Below are 16,598 nucleotides of genomic sequence, written 5' to 3'. Positions count from 1 at the left end.
GGTCAAGTTAGATGAACTTCTAGAATCTATCAAATGCCAGAAAAAGAGAAGAAAAATAACTGTAAGAGAGATTGCTGTGTGCCGTCTGAACATGGCTATTTTGACCCTGAAAAAATGCAAATGCATTTTTGTTCCCTTAGCACACACTCTGCAGTCCAGTAATAATGCATTGTAAACAGACCATATTAAAACAAACAGTTCTCTCTCGATCTTTTTTTTTTTTTTCAATATTTTCTCTAAATAGTTATTTGGTAATACACATTTTTCTGTTTTGTAGAGTCCCTAAATAGCAGAGGTCTCTGTTCGGAGGAGCCAACTCATGCCTCCTAGTGCCAGAATGTTCATGGAGTTTTCGTTTTACTAAATAAAGAGTTGGAGCTAAAGTCATCCCTGTGGTGGTACTGGGCCCTCGACCCAGTAGGAAAAATAAGGAACTAACAGTCTCTATCCCTCCTCAAACCAGAGCTGGTCATGGACCAAACGGTGCCAAGGGGGAGTCACATTCTCTGGTTTTCTGTCTTTCCTTCCAGCCATTTATCTTCACAATGCCCAAAATTGGCATTTTGCCAAACATTGGACCCATGCTTTTAACATGGGGTGATGTTGCATTTGTTCTCACCATACACCCCAACAAAATCCTCTAACATCAAACGTTTGCAGTGTAACACTTGCCTGGAAGGGTTAACCCTGGAAAAAGGGCCAGGGGTAACAGACACTAACAATTTTCTGATGCTGACGGTATTACTTGAAGTCAGAATTCGATCGGCAGCTTCCGTGATTCATTCTTCAGATTCATCCTTATGGTAGCCTCCACAATGTCCTTGTTGACCTCTCAGCTTTCTTTGTCTTGGAAGAGGGACCACAGGCTCCCTTATGGCCCTATGGCTTTTGCTTTCTCCACTGTGTGGACTCATGGTCTGGGAGATAGAAGGGACTTTGGCAATTGATCATTTATTTATTGGTTTCCTCTAAGGCAGGCTGTGTTTAAATGCCAGGTGCCACTGAGGGTCCCTTGCCTCAAAGCGCCTCTCAGGGGACAGTCTCTGCCATTGGAACTCTCCCAACTCCCCCACTCCTGTCAGCCAGAAGCAGTACTCCCCAAGAGTTAGTCCAGTGTTTAGCATGCAGCCTCAGGAGACAGACTATAGATACTTCGATCTCTGCCAGGTTGCCTGCAGGCTGGGCTCCTTGGACAGGTAACTTAACCTCTCTGGTCCCCATTGTAAAATGAGGATCATGATAACACAAGGGCGTGGTGGCGAGCGTAAAAGGAATGAGTAGACATAAAGGGTGCTGGGTGCTCAGTATAAGCATTAGCTGTTGTCTGGACTTCTCAGTGGTGCTTCGCTCCCTCTGCCTCACATCCTGGGTTATCAGGCTCCCTGGGTTATCAGATGGAAAGGTTCATCTTAAGGGCAGGGGCTATATCTGCTCATCCTTTAGGATCATCCTTTCGTAGCTAAACCTCAGTGTAGTATCTTGAGCTTAAGAGGAGCTCAAGAAATGCGTTTTGAGTTAAATTGAAGCCCCCTTGCTCCCACCCTGAGCATATTTGGCAAATTCCAGAAAAACAGGCCTCCCTGCTCCTTTCTTTCACCTAAAAGTGAAGTTCTCCAACCTAATCTGTGGATGGATCCCTGCCAGGATTCTGATTCTCCAGATTCCTTTTGCAAAATCGTTCTCCGCACCACCAAAGCTGCTGGCTGCTCCCATGTCTTCCCCGTTCTCCTCTGGTCTTCTTGGGGTCCCCCAGCCAAGGCTGCCCGTAGGAACCCACCCCACTGACCAGCCCCTCAGCTGGGTCGTCTGATAAGATGTCCCCTGCCCCACCTGTGCCCATTATACCCGGGGCCTGTAACTCTGTCACCTAATGGTGGCATGTCAGGCCCTCGAGGAAACAGGTTGGACGAAGAGCTTTTGAGTTCTTCATGTCACGCTGTGTAAGCAGTACGGTCACCTTCTTCTGTCTCTTTTTATGACCTTCTGACCCCATCCATGCTTTGGAACCACTTTCTCATTCAGGAGCCAAAGAACAAGTGGGAGAATGAACAGAGTGCCTGACCGCTCCCTGCCCCCACCGCCCAAGATCGCTCAGCTCCTGTGTGATTGTGGCCCAGGTCGCTAGCAGTGCTCTTGCCGGTGGGGAGACCAGGGGCCTGACTGCCTGGGCAGGAGAGCAGGAGTACGCCGCCGGAGACAGCAGTGTGCTGTGTAAGGGGAACAGAGGAAGCTGGAAGATCCACCAGGTGACCACTTTGATGTGTAAATGCTCATTACACATCAAATGCTTCCCTGCTGTGGGTCTGAGCAGTGGGAGGTGTATTAGTTTCTCAGGGCTGCTCTTACAAGAGCCACCAACTGGGTGGGGGGCGGGGTGGCAGTTACAACAGCACAAATTCCTTCTCTCACAATTCTGGAGGCCCAAAGTCAAGATGTCGGCAGGGCCGTGCTCTCTCCATGGCTCCAGGGGAGAATCAGTTCCCTTCGTCTTAGCTTCTGGTGTCGTCGAAAATGTCCTCGGCATTCCTTGGCTTGTAGACACATCCCCTCTGTCTCTGTCTCCACCATCACATGGCGGCGTCTTCCTGCGACCAGTCACGTTGGATCAGGGGCCCACCGTCCTTCAGCATGACTGCATCTTAACTAATGACATCTACAACAATGCTATTTCCAAATAGTGCCGCATTCTGAAATGTTGAGGGTCGGGACTTCCACATATCTCTTTTTGGGGAAACATAATTCATCCCATCAACCCAAGGGGAGATGTTTTGATGTAGCTGTATGATAGGTGTTTCTGTATTCATTTGGATTGGATTTATATCTAAAAATGAGACTGTTGGTCCCACCTGAGTGGGTTATTCAAGGGGAAGGAAGTGAGATATGGAGCAGGTTTGGAGGTATCGATGGAGAAAGCATTAGCTTACTGCACCCACACCAAATCCAGTCCATGTCACAAACTAGATCCATCCCTACCCAAGCTTCTACTTTCAAATAGGGCCCACAGAAGCATAGAACCTTCCCACAGCTGGATTGAAAATCCTCTCTCTATTGTAATCTGTCGATCACTCTGTTCTCACCTTCATACATGCAGAGAAACCCGTCTTTCCAGGTCTCCATTTCTAGCAGGAGCTGGTTTCCAGGCAGAGGTCAAGACTGGTGCAAAAGGCAACAACTCATTTGAAACTAGAGTCTCTTGGAATTCAGAGGTCCAGCAGTAGAGGGAAGTAGAGTCAGGTGTGCTTGGGTGAAGGGTTTCAGCAATATCCCCAGCAGTCGACCTTTCTCCATCTGTTGACTCTGCTTTCCCCACCCAACCTCACTGGCTTCATTTTTAATCATTTCCTCCCCAAAGGACCAAACCGTTGTCCTGACTTCTGCTACCATTGATTGGTTTTGCCTACTTTTGAAGTTTTATACTAAAATTGGAATGACAGAAGATTGGCATGGCCCCTGCACAAGGATGACATGCAAATTCGTGAAGTTTAAATGAATGAAATCATGCCGTATATATTTAACGTCTACTTCTTTTGCCTACGTTATGTTGGTAGGAACCGTCCATTTTGTTACACGTGGTTGCAGTTCATTCATTTTCAATGCTACTTGTCTGTGGTATGAATATATCACAACTCACAGTGCATCTGTCTCTTTTGGGATAGATGAACATTTTCAGTTTTTAACTATGACTGCCAGAAACTTCTGTATATGTTTTTTTTGAGCGGGCACCTAAACACATGTATCCTAGGAGGAGAATTGCTAGGCAAGAGGATTTGCATGTACTCAGTGTTAGGAGATAATGTAAAAACAGTGTTCCTACGTGATTGTGTGCATTTATGCTCACCCCAGTGGTAGACGAGACTTCGTTTGTCCCAGTGTCAGTCTTTTAAATATCACTACTCCGGTGGTTTGTTGTGATTCCTTACCATGATGTAATTTGATTTTTCCTGAAGATGAGTGAACGGCCTTTTTATATATTTATTGGCCATTTAAATACCCTACTTTGTAAAGAAACTGTTTAAATCTTATTTGTTTGTTCGTTTGTTTGTTTGGGGGGTGGTACACAGGGAGAGGGAGAGGCAGAGAATCCCAGGCAGACTCCATGCAGAGCGCATGGACTCTCAGGACCTATGAGATCACGACCTGAGCCAAAATCAAGAGTCAGACACTTAACTGACTGAGCCGCCAAGGTTTAAATCTTTTGGCTGTTTTTGTAGGTCATTTATGTTTTTCTTATTGATTTGAAGGTTTTTAAGAAATATGTGTTCTAGACAAATCTTTTATGGGAATTATGTGTACAAATATTTTCTCCTACTCTCCACATGCCTTTTTACTCTCTTACAGTATTTAACAATGAACAGAAATTCTTAATTTTAATGTAATTCAATTTATCATTGTTTTCTTTTGGAATTAGTGTTTTTGCATCTGGTTTAAGTAATCTAAAGCACTCTTTTACTGTTCATATTTAGACTTATCCATCTCGAATATATTTTTATGCTTGGTATGAGATAGAGGTTAATGATGCATTTTTTCATATTGATATCCTGTTAACCCAGCACCTGTTTAGTGAGATCAGCCTTTCTCCGCTGCTATGAAGTGATACTTTTGTCATAAATCAAGTTTCTCTCTTTCTTTTTCTCTGTGTGTGTGTGATGTATATGTCTGTATTTCTTTCATTCCATTGTATCATCTTTCTTTGTGCCAGTACCATGCTGTTTTACTTACTGCAGCTTTATAGCACGCATTGATATCTGGTGTTGTAAATCCTCCAACCCTGTTCTTTTTCCTCAAGACTGTTTAGGCCTTTAACATTATACTCACCTTGTTCATTACACATGCACACACTCAAACACACACCTGCTGGTATATTGAATATGGAATCTTTAGCTCGGTCTGGAGAGAATACATATTCAGTATGTAATATTAAATACTTAAATCCATGAACATAGTATATCTCTTTATTTTACTACTTAGACTGTCTTGAATTTCTCAGTGATATTTTGTAATATTCTGAGTAGCTTTTTACGTTTTCTATTTGGCTTATTTTCAGGTGTTTCATATTTTTTTGGTGCTGTTATGGAACCATACCATTTAATTTTCTCATTTTCATTGCTAATGAATAGAAATACAATGTGCTTTTGTATATTGAATTTGTATCTAGTGACCTTGCTGATCTAAGTAATCTAAGTTTGTTTACTGGTTTTAATGACATATCTGTAGGTTCTTTTGGATCTCTTATGAACACAGTCCTGTCTATGAATAATATTTCTTTTGTTTTCTTGTGCTGGCTAGGATCTTTAGTACATTGTTCAGTAGAAATGGTGAGGGGAACATCATTGTTTTGTTCCTAATATGAAGAGAAAACCTTTAAGTATTTTGTCATTAAGTATTATGTTTGATGTAGATTCTCTTGTAGACACCTTTTGGCAGACTAAGAAAATTATGTTCCATTTCCAGTTTACTGCATTTTATTATGCTTGGATATTGAGACTTATCACATGGTTTTTCTGTATCTTTTTAGTTGATCAAATGATTTTTGAAAATTCCATTGATTGACTTTGAAATGTTAAACTGACTCATTTAAGAGTCAGAATACGACCAATTTTGCTGTGGTGTACTATTTTTATATTGCTGAATTTGACTTGCTACCCTTTTGTTTAGAACTTTTGCAACTTTGCTCATGAGAGATCTTGGCCTATGATTTCCTTACTTGTAGTTTCCTTGCCAGGTTTTTTTGGTAATAAGATTATATGGCCTCATAAAATTGGTGGGGAAGTGTTCCCTTTTTTGTTCTAGTCCCTAGAAGTTTTGTTTAAAATAGTTAATTTCTCCCTTAAATATTCAGTGGATCTTGACAATGAACATCTCAGAGACCAGAGTTTTCTTTGTGGAGAGGTTTTAAATTATGGATTCAATTTCTTTAATAAATATAGGATTTTTTAGATTTTCTATTTCTTCTTATGCCAGTTTGTAAATTGTATTTTTCTGGGAATTTGCCTTGGCTGAAATTTCAAGTGTGTTTGCACAAAATTGTTCAAAAATATTCTCTCACTGTTCCTTGATTATTGGTAGGATCTGTAGTGATACACCCCTTTTGAGGTCCAGTATTAGAAATGCGTACCTTCTCTGCTCTTTATCAGTTGTATTTGCTGTATTGCTTCTTTGTCAATTGTTTTCGTCTTTTCAAAGGAACAGCTTTTGGCTTTCTTGATTTTATTACATTTGTTTTCTATTTCATCAGTTTTTCTGTCCTAGACATATTTTTTTCTTTCTACCGTTCCTGAATTTAATATGCTTTTTATCCCTGTGTCCTTGTTTAAAAATTTCTTTTTTTTAGTAGGCTCCATGCCCAACATGCAGCTCAAACTCATGACCTCAGATCAAGAGTTGTGTGCTCTACCGACTGAGCCAACCAGGCAACCATACCCCTATTCTTATGCCTTTGAGATGGTTACGTAAGTCACTGGTTTTCAGCCCTTTTCTCTTCTGATCTGTGTTTTCAAAGCTATGATTCCCAGCAAGGACTACTCTAGCAGTAGCCTATTCCTGACATGCTGTATCCTCACAATCTCCTACTACACGTATTTCCTAATTTCCATTCCTGTTTCTTCATGATCCCTTAGTTATTTATAAGAGTATTGCTTAATTTCCAAGCATTTGAGGTATTAATCTGTATCTTGTATATTGATTTCTAATGTGATTCCACTGAAGTCAGAGGACATATTCTGCATGGCTTCGGATTTTTGGAATTCATTGGAACTTCCTTTATGGGCTAGCAGATAGCATACAGGTTAACTTTACAATGCTCTGTGAGAACTTGGAAAAATATGGATTCTGCAGTTGTTGAACCCAGTGTTTTATACATGCCAATCAGTCAAGTTTGTTTAAATTTCCTGTATTTTCACTTTTTAAATCTGTTTTATCAGTTACTGAAAGAAGTGTATTTAAATCTCCTATTTTGATGGTGGATTTGTTATTTTTCCTTTGTTTTCTTTTTGTGGTCATATCAGCATTTTTTATTCCATTTTTTCTCTTTTATCAATTGTTAAATACACGTATATTTTACTCTTCCTTTTGCTTACTCTTCGTGACAAAGGCATACTTCCTTGATTTATAAGTGTGTGAAGGAATTGGTTCTTTCATTGCTTTCTTCACAAGGTTCCTCCCCACTTTTATGTTATTTTCATGTATTTTAACTTACATTTAAAATTCCACAAGGCGTTGTTATTGTTGTATAGCAAATATTCATTTAGATTTGCCCACATACATACTCTTTCTGTGGGTCTTCATTCCCTCCTGCATTTTGGGCTTTCCTCTGAGATTAGTTCCCTTTTGTCCTGAGGAACTTCTTTCAGTATTCCTTTTAAAACAGTCCCGTTGATGACAGGTTATCTTCATCTCATCTTTGGTTTTTGGGGGAAGAATATTTTCACAGGGTGGTCAGTTGGGGTGACGGTTATTTTCTTTCAGCATTTAAAGGGTGATATTTGTTGGGAAAGGCAGTCTTGTGCATGCACGTTTCAGCCCCCACTCAGCTGCGTCAGAGTAGGCCTGCAGCTTGGAATACTTCCCTACCAAGAGATAAAGAGCCCACACAGCCTGTGCTGGGCTTGTTGCCTTCTGTGGGGCTATTTTCCCCTGTTTTCTGCTCACAGGCTGCTCTTTTACTCTGCGTAAGGCACATGTATCATATGGCACCTCGCCAACCCCAGGGTACCTCTCTCCTCCTCAGGGAGGGGACAGAGCTCCATCCGCTGTGGCATGAGAGGGGCGTGTGTAGGCAAAGTGTCCTGTGTCACCAGGAGAGACCTCCTGGCCATGGGGCACTGATGCCTACTATTGAAGCTGATCTTACCGTCTCTACTCTACGTAAGCAAAGTGCTGTTCCATCCAGGGCCTGGCAGCATTGTGTTCTTGGAGAGTCTGATACCAAGATGCAGTGGGCAGAAGTATTGGGAGGCTTCCCTGGGATTGGTAATTGGTACATGGTACTTTGTCCCCTTGGGATCGGTAGCTGAGACAAGGTAATCTGTGTCACAGTAGTTCTTTGTCTTCTGACTTCTCTCTTTTCTGTTAAAAAATCATGTGTAAATCTTATTATTGATCCTGTTCAGGAAAGGTTATCTTTTCCCTTTGTTGTTGGTTTTAGTGGCTCTGCCATGATATGCCGGGGTAGGACTTCCTTTGTTGGAAGGAAGTAAATGGATAGGATAGTGTTTCTTGAAACTGTGGCTTGTTGTCTTTCTTTAGCCTTCAAAACTTTTATTCACTTTCTAAATAAAATTGCAGGTCCATTTTCTTTCCTCTTTCTTTCTGGGATTTCAGTTACACATGTAGACTTTTTACCATGACCCACATGTCTCTTATTCTCTTCTCTGTACTTTCTGTTGTCTTTTCTTGTTGTGTTTCAGGGTGGGAGCACAGCTGTGTTTTTCCTCCAACTCTGCTTGGGCTGCTGTTAAACCCACTTATTGAGTTACTAATTTCAGGTATGACTTTTAGAATTCTAGAATTTACATTTGATTGTTTTCTCACAGATTTCAGTTTTCTACTGAAGTTCGTCAGCTTTCATATGTTTTGCTGAACATATTAATATTAGTTATTTTAGAAGCCATAGCTGATAATTCTGTTGTATTATGTGAATCTGTTTCTATTATCCTTTTTCCCTCTTGGTCTTTGAGTGCTGTCCTTGCATTTGTGATATTTTTTGACTGGTAGATATTGCATATGAAAAATTATATAAGATCTTTGCCTTTTTCCTCAGCCAATTAGCTTCGTAGCTTTTTATCCCAGTGATGATTATAAAGTAGCAAATATCTTGAGTTTTTTTCTCCCTGTGATCTTGGCTCATCACTTTGGTAGCTCTTGGAATCCTTTAAACAGATTACTTTTTCTCCCCTCCAAAACCTGGCAGTTCTGGTTGTTATTAGTGGCAGATACAAGGGAACTTGTCATAGTCAGAAGCAGAAATCCTTCTAAAAGTTTTCATCTTTGAGTTATCAGACCCTTTTCTGGTGGACATTTTAGGCTCCTAGAACCATGAGCCTTGTGCACTTAGCCCCACTTCCTTGTTCTAGAAGCTCCTGGAGGTTACATATGATGGATAAGAGTACACTTATTCCCCTGTCTTGTGCAGTTCATTGGCCATCTTTTAGGGGGTCACGGAAATAATTTTAAAAGCACTCCTGCTGGAAAATTCTCCCAACTTTGAGTCTTCAAGGGATGTGGTTTTCAATCTTCCATGACAGGAAAAGAATTCTTTATATTTACCAAATTTCTCTGTAGTTTAAAAATTTTATATTGTAGATGTGGATCTTGTGGGTTCTACTGATGGAGACAAGTGGCTACTTTTGTAATACTCCGTGAGGTAGGAAATAACAGGTTGATGGAAAAGATCTGTCACTTAGATTTCTGTAGAACTGTGGAAAGAGAGAATGTGTTTCTGAAACTGGTCTTTTGACTCTGTCATGTCCTATCTAGGCTTGATTTTGAGTTTGGGTTTCTTTGGGCGAATATATCGGATTCCACGTTCTTTATATGTCTCTGTCCGTAAAAATGGATTCTCGTTGTATAGGATCATAATCATTAATTGGGTAGGTTAGAAGTTAAAAGAGCATGTCTGGGACAGTGCACAGCTAAGTCTGTGCACTCCCCACCATTCTGGTGACTAAAGGGGGCCTGCTGGTTTTGTGCAGGATGAGGATTAGGAGTTAGTTCCCTAAATAGGGATCAACTTTAGAGAATTAATTATTAGAGCATTGTTTCCTTAAGTATTTCATAGACTTTAATTTTATGGTTGACATGATTCTTATGTGAAATGTCAAGGGTATGGAGTGTGGGGTGCCAGGGCAGGGAAGGGCTCCTGGACTAGACAACAGAGTTAAACAGCCAAGTTTATTTACTGGGTCACTTCTCAGAGAAGTTTGTGTGTTTAAAATATGTGTTGTGATTCTCCAAGATATGAAAGGGTGAAATAAGAATGCAGCATTTCTTAAGTGGATCTGAACTCTGTCTGGCCTTGACTTTCTTATTACTTCAGAGGAACTTCACACACTTATTAAAAAATAAAGCATAGGTTTGGTGATGATGCTGGCAGTGGGAGGGGGGATTGTTGAACAAGACAGCCCCAGATGAAATGATAAATTTCTCTTCCTTCCATTCCTTATATTCATTGTCACTGTTGTCATATTAAGCAATGTTTCTTGTTTGTGTAGGGGTCTTTTTTGGGTCCTAACTTTAAGCCCTTTGCAGGAAGAAACTAAGCAACCAGCCAAACAGAATGCTCAAAGCGCCTCCCTTCCCTTGGACGTCAAGTGTACATGATGGGAAGGGGGCGGCATTAGCAGCAGCTCCTACGGGGAAATCCCTTTGCTTGACCCTAGACACCTCTCCTGTCTTTCATTCACCTGACAGCTTGGTTTCCCAGAGGTGACCGGCAGGTAGGGGTGGGGTGGGGTGGGATGATCCTAGGATACCCAGAGTCCAGAAAATCCTTTCTCTAGAGGATGCGTTCCCAGGGCAGATCATACCAAATCATAACCTCATGCCCATTCCCTTAGTCAAGAGCAGCCGTAAGGGGGGAAAGAGGTTACAAAGAGTCAGGCTGGGGGCGAGGGAGATGGTGGTTAGTTACTTATGTAATTAGTAAATCTCTTATAAAATACTGTTTGATTAAGTCCCCTCTTTCTCATGAGACCACAACATCTATACATCTATGGGTTACTAAATGTCTTTTACTGGCATGGTGTGTGTGGGTGGGTGGGTGTGGTGTGGTGTGGTGTGGTGTGTGTGTGTGTGTGTGTGTGTTGGGAGGTTGGGGGAGATAAGACCCCATCTATGATTCTCCTAGGTCCTACACAGAGTAGTAACTCCTTGTGGCTACTGGGAGGGGGAGGAGGTCAGAGGGAATCTTGTATCCAATTTGGCAACCATAACATAGCCACTTATTTAAGATAATGGGAAGAAAGGAAATTTTGGAGCGTGGGGAAGAAAAATCATAGCTAGTGACAGATAGCAAGTCCCATTGCACCAAACCACACCCTAGCACTCAAGTCTGCTTCCTTGTCACTCTGAGCAGAGCTATTCCAGTTGACTTTGGTGGTGATGGTGGAGGTGGGGGCCAGGCTGTTATTTGCCTTGACTCTTCCAAAGAAATTTCATAAATAGTTTGCTTAGTATGTCAGTCCGTGCATCTGGGAAACATAATGCGTTCTTGGCACCACGGTGCACTGTGACGTTCGTCCATTGCCTCTTGAGGAAAAAGAAGGAGGGGATACCATCTATTTAGAGTATTGGATATTTTGGTGTCTGTTATTTAGAAAGTTGGGATTGGGAACTCTCTTCAAGCTGAGATTATTTTTGTCCCCAAATAATCAAAGCCATGTGCCCTTCAGGAGGTCGCAGGGTGCTGGCTGGTATACTTGGGTAGAACCAATTGCTGTCATATGAATCACATCACCACATTAGTGGAGAAGGGGATTTGGACAATGAAAATTGTTCCAGAGAGGTTTGGCCTTATGGTTCTGATAATGTATATGGCAACGCTTGGGATGCAAATATACTTTCTCTGGGATAAACAACATAAAACTGTGGCTTCTTTGACAATGTTTTGGTTGATTTTGGGGAAGGGAGATGACAGATTATAAGGGGTAAGTTATAGTCCATGGAACCTCGTTTCTAATTTCTTTTTCTCCCCTACCACTGAGTGTGTGATTTTTGCAAGACTTTAACCCTCTTTATGTTCGAATTGCTTTTTTCTTCATCCAAGACATGGGAAGGAGAGTATCTACTCCAAAAGTTATGAAGATCAACGTTGAAGAGTAAAAAAACCCCAAGACCCTGAATTTCTTCTTTCCCTCTTCCTTTTGCTTCTTACCATAACTTTTGCACTCAGCCTTTCATCATCCTGACCATCACCTTGTGAGCCATCTTATTGACACTGGTATTAACTCTTACACCTTCACTCTGTCATTCATCCCATGTGCGATTAGCAGTCTCTCTGGAGCAAATCTTCGATCATGATATGACTCCAGTCAGACACCTTCGCCTGGATGATCCGTGTCTTTGCAGCCCACGTTCAAAGTCTTTACAATCAGGATCCAGCCTTCCTTTGTAGCTCTAGCACTCTGTGCTACTGGGACACTGAACTTTCCTTGTTTGCCGTGCGTGCTCAGGGATTCCTTCTTTCTGCACTTTTGCTCCTGGTACCCCTGTTCTCAGAAGTGCTTTTCCCTCCATCCCTTTGCGTAGAAATGCGACTCAACTTTTGCAACGTAGCCGACATGCTCCCTGCTTCCCCCAGAGACGTTGTGTTTCTCTTCTAGCTTCTGACAACACTTAAACCTGTTCCTGCACCATATCACATCACATTTTTTCTTATAGTAGAGTCCAAAATATGTACTTGATCTCCTTTACTGAACAGTTAGGACCTCCTTGAGGGCAAGAGTCACCTGGCCGACCTTTGAGATGTGCTGTGTCTAGCACAGTGCAGCGCCGACTGGTACGTTTTCACCTTGACTTTCTCCCACATTCATTTCCTGGGGAGAATTACATTAGTTACTTTGTATTACTCTATGTCATATGGTTCTGCACTGTTCTGCTGAGGACAGTTTTCCTGTATCTCGAGGGCAGAAATCCAACCGACCAGCTGCAGGATGCGTCCTATGAGCCCCTTTGATGTGGAGCAGGAGGAGGATGGTTCTCTTGTTGCTGCCAACACGCCCCATCCCATCCCTCCTGTCCTCACTCGTCTGCTGGGCTTTCCAGAGTGCTGTCAGTCATTTCCCTCTGATCACATCCTCCTCATCAGGAGGTAGAACAGGCAGCATAATCAGCCGAAGTTTGACAGATGGGGAGGAAAAAAAAGGCCACAGAAAAGCTTACAGGACTTGTGTGGAGTTGCGTGGCTTGTTGCTGCTAATGTCAGGGAAGGGTCTAAACACTCCTTAATTTTTGTTCCATGGATTTCTCCTAGACCAGCCAGTGATTTCCAGACTTTGTCATTTATTTCTGTACTTTGTGTCTTTTTTTTTTTTTTTTTTTTTTTTTACTATGTGTGATACTCCTGCTTTGGCTTGCTGGTGCCTTCAGCAGGATAAGTGGAACATCTAGAGAAGAAGTCAGAGAGTAGGGTGCAGTTAGTGATGGCCGTCTCCCCGCAGAACAGTCAGAACTGCAGAATCGAGCCTGACCCCTTCTGCGCCCTTCTCCACCCTGCTCGGACACTGGGGGTCCTACAGAGCAGCACGAAGGGAGGGAGGACGGAGCACCAGGCACGGAGCTGGTGGTGGCTTTACCATGTACGCATCATCACGACACTCAGCAGTATTACGCGGCCCGCTCATCATCACAGTGTCGCAAACCACAGCATCTGGAGCAGTACCCTAGATTTCTCTAGAGTGGTGGAGTGCGTGGGGAGTGTTACAGCTGTGAGGCCGGACAGACCTGTGAGCAAATGGCCGGCTCTTATGGTTACTGCACCATCCTTGCTTGTTTTCTCGGCTTAAGAAAGATAATAAGAATACCTACCTTGTGAGATTTCTAAAAGAAAAAAAAATGTCTTCTCACAAGATCCATCACTTTTTCAACTCAAATGTGTTGATTTCCAAGGAAGCCGAAATTCCCTGCGGTAATGGAAGACCGGTATCACTTGGCCATAAATAGAAGGTTGCCCTTAAAAAAAGTATTGGTATGAAACTATGTCATTCAATTCTGAGCCACAGGGTAGCGAAGGCCAATGAGCAGCCATGAGTGAGCAGAAGTAGAGATTATGGGGAATCTGAAGCCACGAGTGAGTGGAAACCAAAGTGAATTGAGAGCACATGATGAGGCAGTTGGCGTATGGCCCCAGGGGTGGTAGGAGCCGAATTCCATAGGAAGGGAGCCACCTCAATGGCAGGACACATAGGATGGATGACCAGTTCCTAAATCTCTCTGGGTGTAGAAGCCTCTTCCAATGCTCAGATCGCCTTTCACTGTCTGAGACGTCTGACCTTAATGAGTTGTCTGGGTTCCTGAGAAATTCTTTATCTCTTTATTTCTATTTTTATACTTATACTAATAAGCCATCGCTGGAGGCAGTTTGAAAGAGTTGCTGTTCTTTGAAAGTACATGAACCTGAGGGGATTGTAAAGATGATGATTCTGAGGTTAATTGGTAAAGTTAATGCAATTCCTGTTAAAACAGGAAGGATTTTCTTCTTTTTTTTTTAACCTGACAAGTGATTTTAAAGTTTGGCAGGGACAATGAAAGACCAGATAATCCAGGAACCAGTGAATGACAGGGCACATACATACATTGCCAAACTTTAAAATAATTTGTAGGAATACAGTAAGCCTAGTGTGGAACACGTACAAGAATGGACAGACCAGAGGAAAAGAATAGCGAGACCAGAATTTCGAATACAGTAATGGTGGCATTTTCCATCTGTAGGAAGAGACAGCAGGACGTTTGTCTCTCCAGGAACTACAGAGTACAGTTGACCCTTGAACGACACAGGTTTGAACTGTGTGGGTCCACTTACACGTGGATTTTTTTTTTTTTTTTTTTAGTTAAATACAGTACTGTAAGTATTTTCTCTTACGATTTTCTTAACATTTTCTCTAGCTTATTTTATTGTAAGAATGCAGTATATAATATGTATAACATACAGAACATGTGTTCATTGACTGACTTTATGTTGTCGGTAAGGCTTCCAGTCAACAGTAAGCTAGTAGTAGTTAAGTTTTTGGGGAGTCCAAAGTTATACATGGATTTTCGGTCATGTGGGGGGATTGGTGCCCCCAACCCCACATCGTTCAAGGGTCAACTATCATCTGTACCTCAAACCACGTACCAAACTCCAGGCTGATGAAAGTATTAATGTAAAATGAAATCACAAAAGATGTAAGTAAAAATATAAGAGAATCTAATCTCCAGGTTGTGGAATTGCCTTCCTGTCCTCTACGCAGGGCCAGCTTTGGTAGGCATGTGATCCGGGCAGTCATATAGACTCCACACTTGATTTAATGCTCTGCTGCCATCATCTTGAAATTCTTAGTGCCTCATTTTCATTTTGTGGTGGGTCTTGCAAATTATGTAGCTGGCCCTGCCTCTTTGCAAAGGTAGAAACTATATGGCCAAAGGTCGGTGTATAAAATGAAGCACTTCTCTAGATCTAAAACATCATGCATCACATTAAAATGTGATGTGCATGGCAAAGTTTTGGGAGATACTTTGGCGATGCCTCTCTCCCCAAAGCCCAGCACCCTTCAGAGAACCACTGGCCGCAAGCTGCTCTAAGCCTTTTCTTGGATCGAAGGGTTGGAAAATTGGGCTATGTGATTTGTTGGACACATGTTTACATGGAGGGCCTGCACAGTCCTACAGATTTCATGACTCCAAGACGTTAACTGACTTCCAAGTTTTATATATTTGAATGTTTAAAAAATAAATTTGGCTCAAAGATGAAAGGGCTGGAAATAATTTCCATGTCCTCATTTCTGTGCTCCAGATATTACTACTGACATTTTATAAATATTCTAAACCTTTCTTCACCTTCTATATGTTAAGATAAAAAAGGACATTTTAGATAATAGTGGGGTTGTGGGCGGTGCCTCTCTCTTGACTGGGGACCGATGACCCCCTGACGATACTGAGTGATGGGCACTGGACCCTTTAGACAGCAGTGTTTTCCAAAGCATCCAGCAAAGACTCCTATCTTTGTTCAGTGGTCATGCAATTTACTGGTGTCAGGCTTTCTTTCACTCCGAAATCTGCCTGTGCCGCAACCTCCCTCTCGCACTGCCTCCAGTCCTGTGATTTACACCCCACCATTCAGCACACACTCTTTCTGCTCCCCACCCTGACTCTGATTCCTTATCCAGCTTCGTATTCCATCCCCCTTCCTCTCCAGGGGCCCTTCTCTTCTCTGCTTTTATTCATGGCCTGTGGAAGCACATTGGAGATTTTTAACCTTTTTTGGGTAATGGGTCCCTCTGATAAATCTCATAAAATTGTGGATCCTCTGTAGGTCCGTATGCAATGTTAGCAGGTTAATACTCTTGAAGCCCACCCATGGATCACAGCTTGGGAGACCCTGCGGTCTGTGCTGTATCTCCCCCACCCAGTTGCTTCCCTCCTCCAGCCTTAACTGAATTGCTTTTTCTTTGTGACGTATACCACTCCCCATCCAGTCCTCTCTTATAGAAACCCTGAATTGAATGGAGTTCCATTTCACTTCTAATTTAATTCCATCATGGTCAAAGAACATGCTTGATTGATGTTAATCCTGTTAAATGTATCGAGGTTTGTTTATGGGTTATCGTGTATGGTCTGGAGAATGTTCCACGTGCTCTTGAGAATATTACATAATTACGACTGGTGAGTGGAGTCATCTCGAGGTCTCTGTTAGGTCTAGATGTTTTAATTTTTATTTTATTTTATTTTTTTTTATTCTTATGTTAATCCCCATACATTACATCATTAGTTCTAGATGAAGTGTTCCATGATTCATTGTTCGTGCACAACACCCAGTGCTCCATGCAGAACGTGCCCTCCTCAATACCCACCACCAGGCCAACCCATCCTCCCACCCCCCTCCCCTCTAGAACCCTCAGTTTGTTTTT

The 16,598-nt window shown here is 42.2% G+C and overlaps 1 pseudogene; it reads left to right on the top strand.

Annotated features, from left to right (window-relative positions):
• Positions 1 to 3,398: 3,398 nt before the first annotated feature.
• LOC115944820 (U6 spliceosomal RNA) lies at positions 3,399 to 3,495 on the top strand (annotated as a pseudogene).
• The last annotated feature ends 13,103 nt before the right edge of the window (positions 3,496 to 16,598 follow it).

Source organism: Leptonychotes weddellii, chromosome 15, assembly GCF_054177405.1.
Source record: "Leptonychotes weddellii isolate Sample4059 chromosome 15, ASM5417740v2, whole genome shotgun sequence".
Taxonomy (NCBI): Eukaryota; Metazoa; Chordata; class Mammalia; order Carnivora; family Phocidae; genus Leptonychotes; species Leptonychotes weddellii.
Note: the sequence above shows the minus strand (reverse complement) of the source record. Positions and strands in the feature narration are given on the sequence as shown.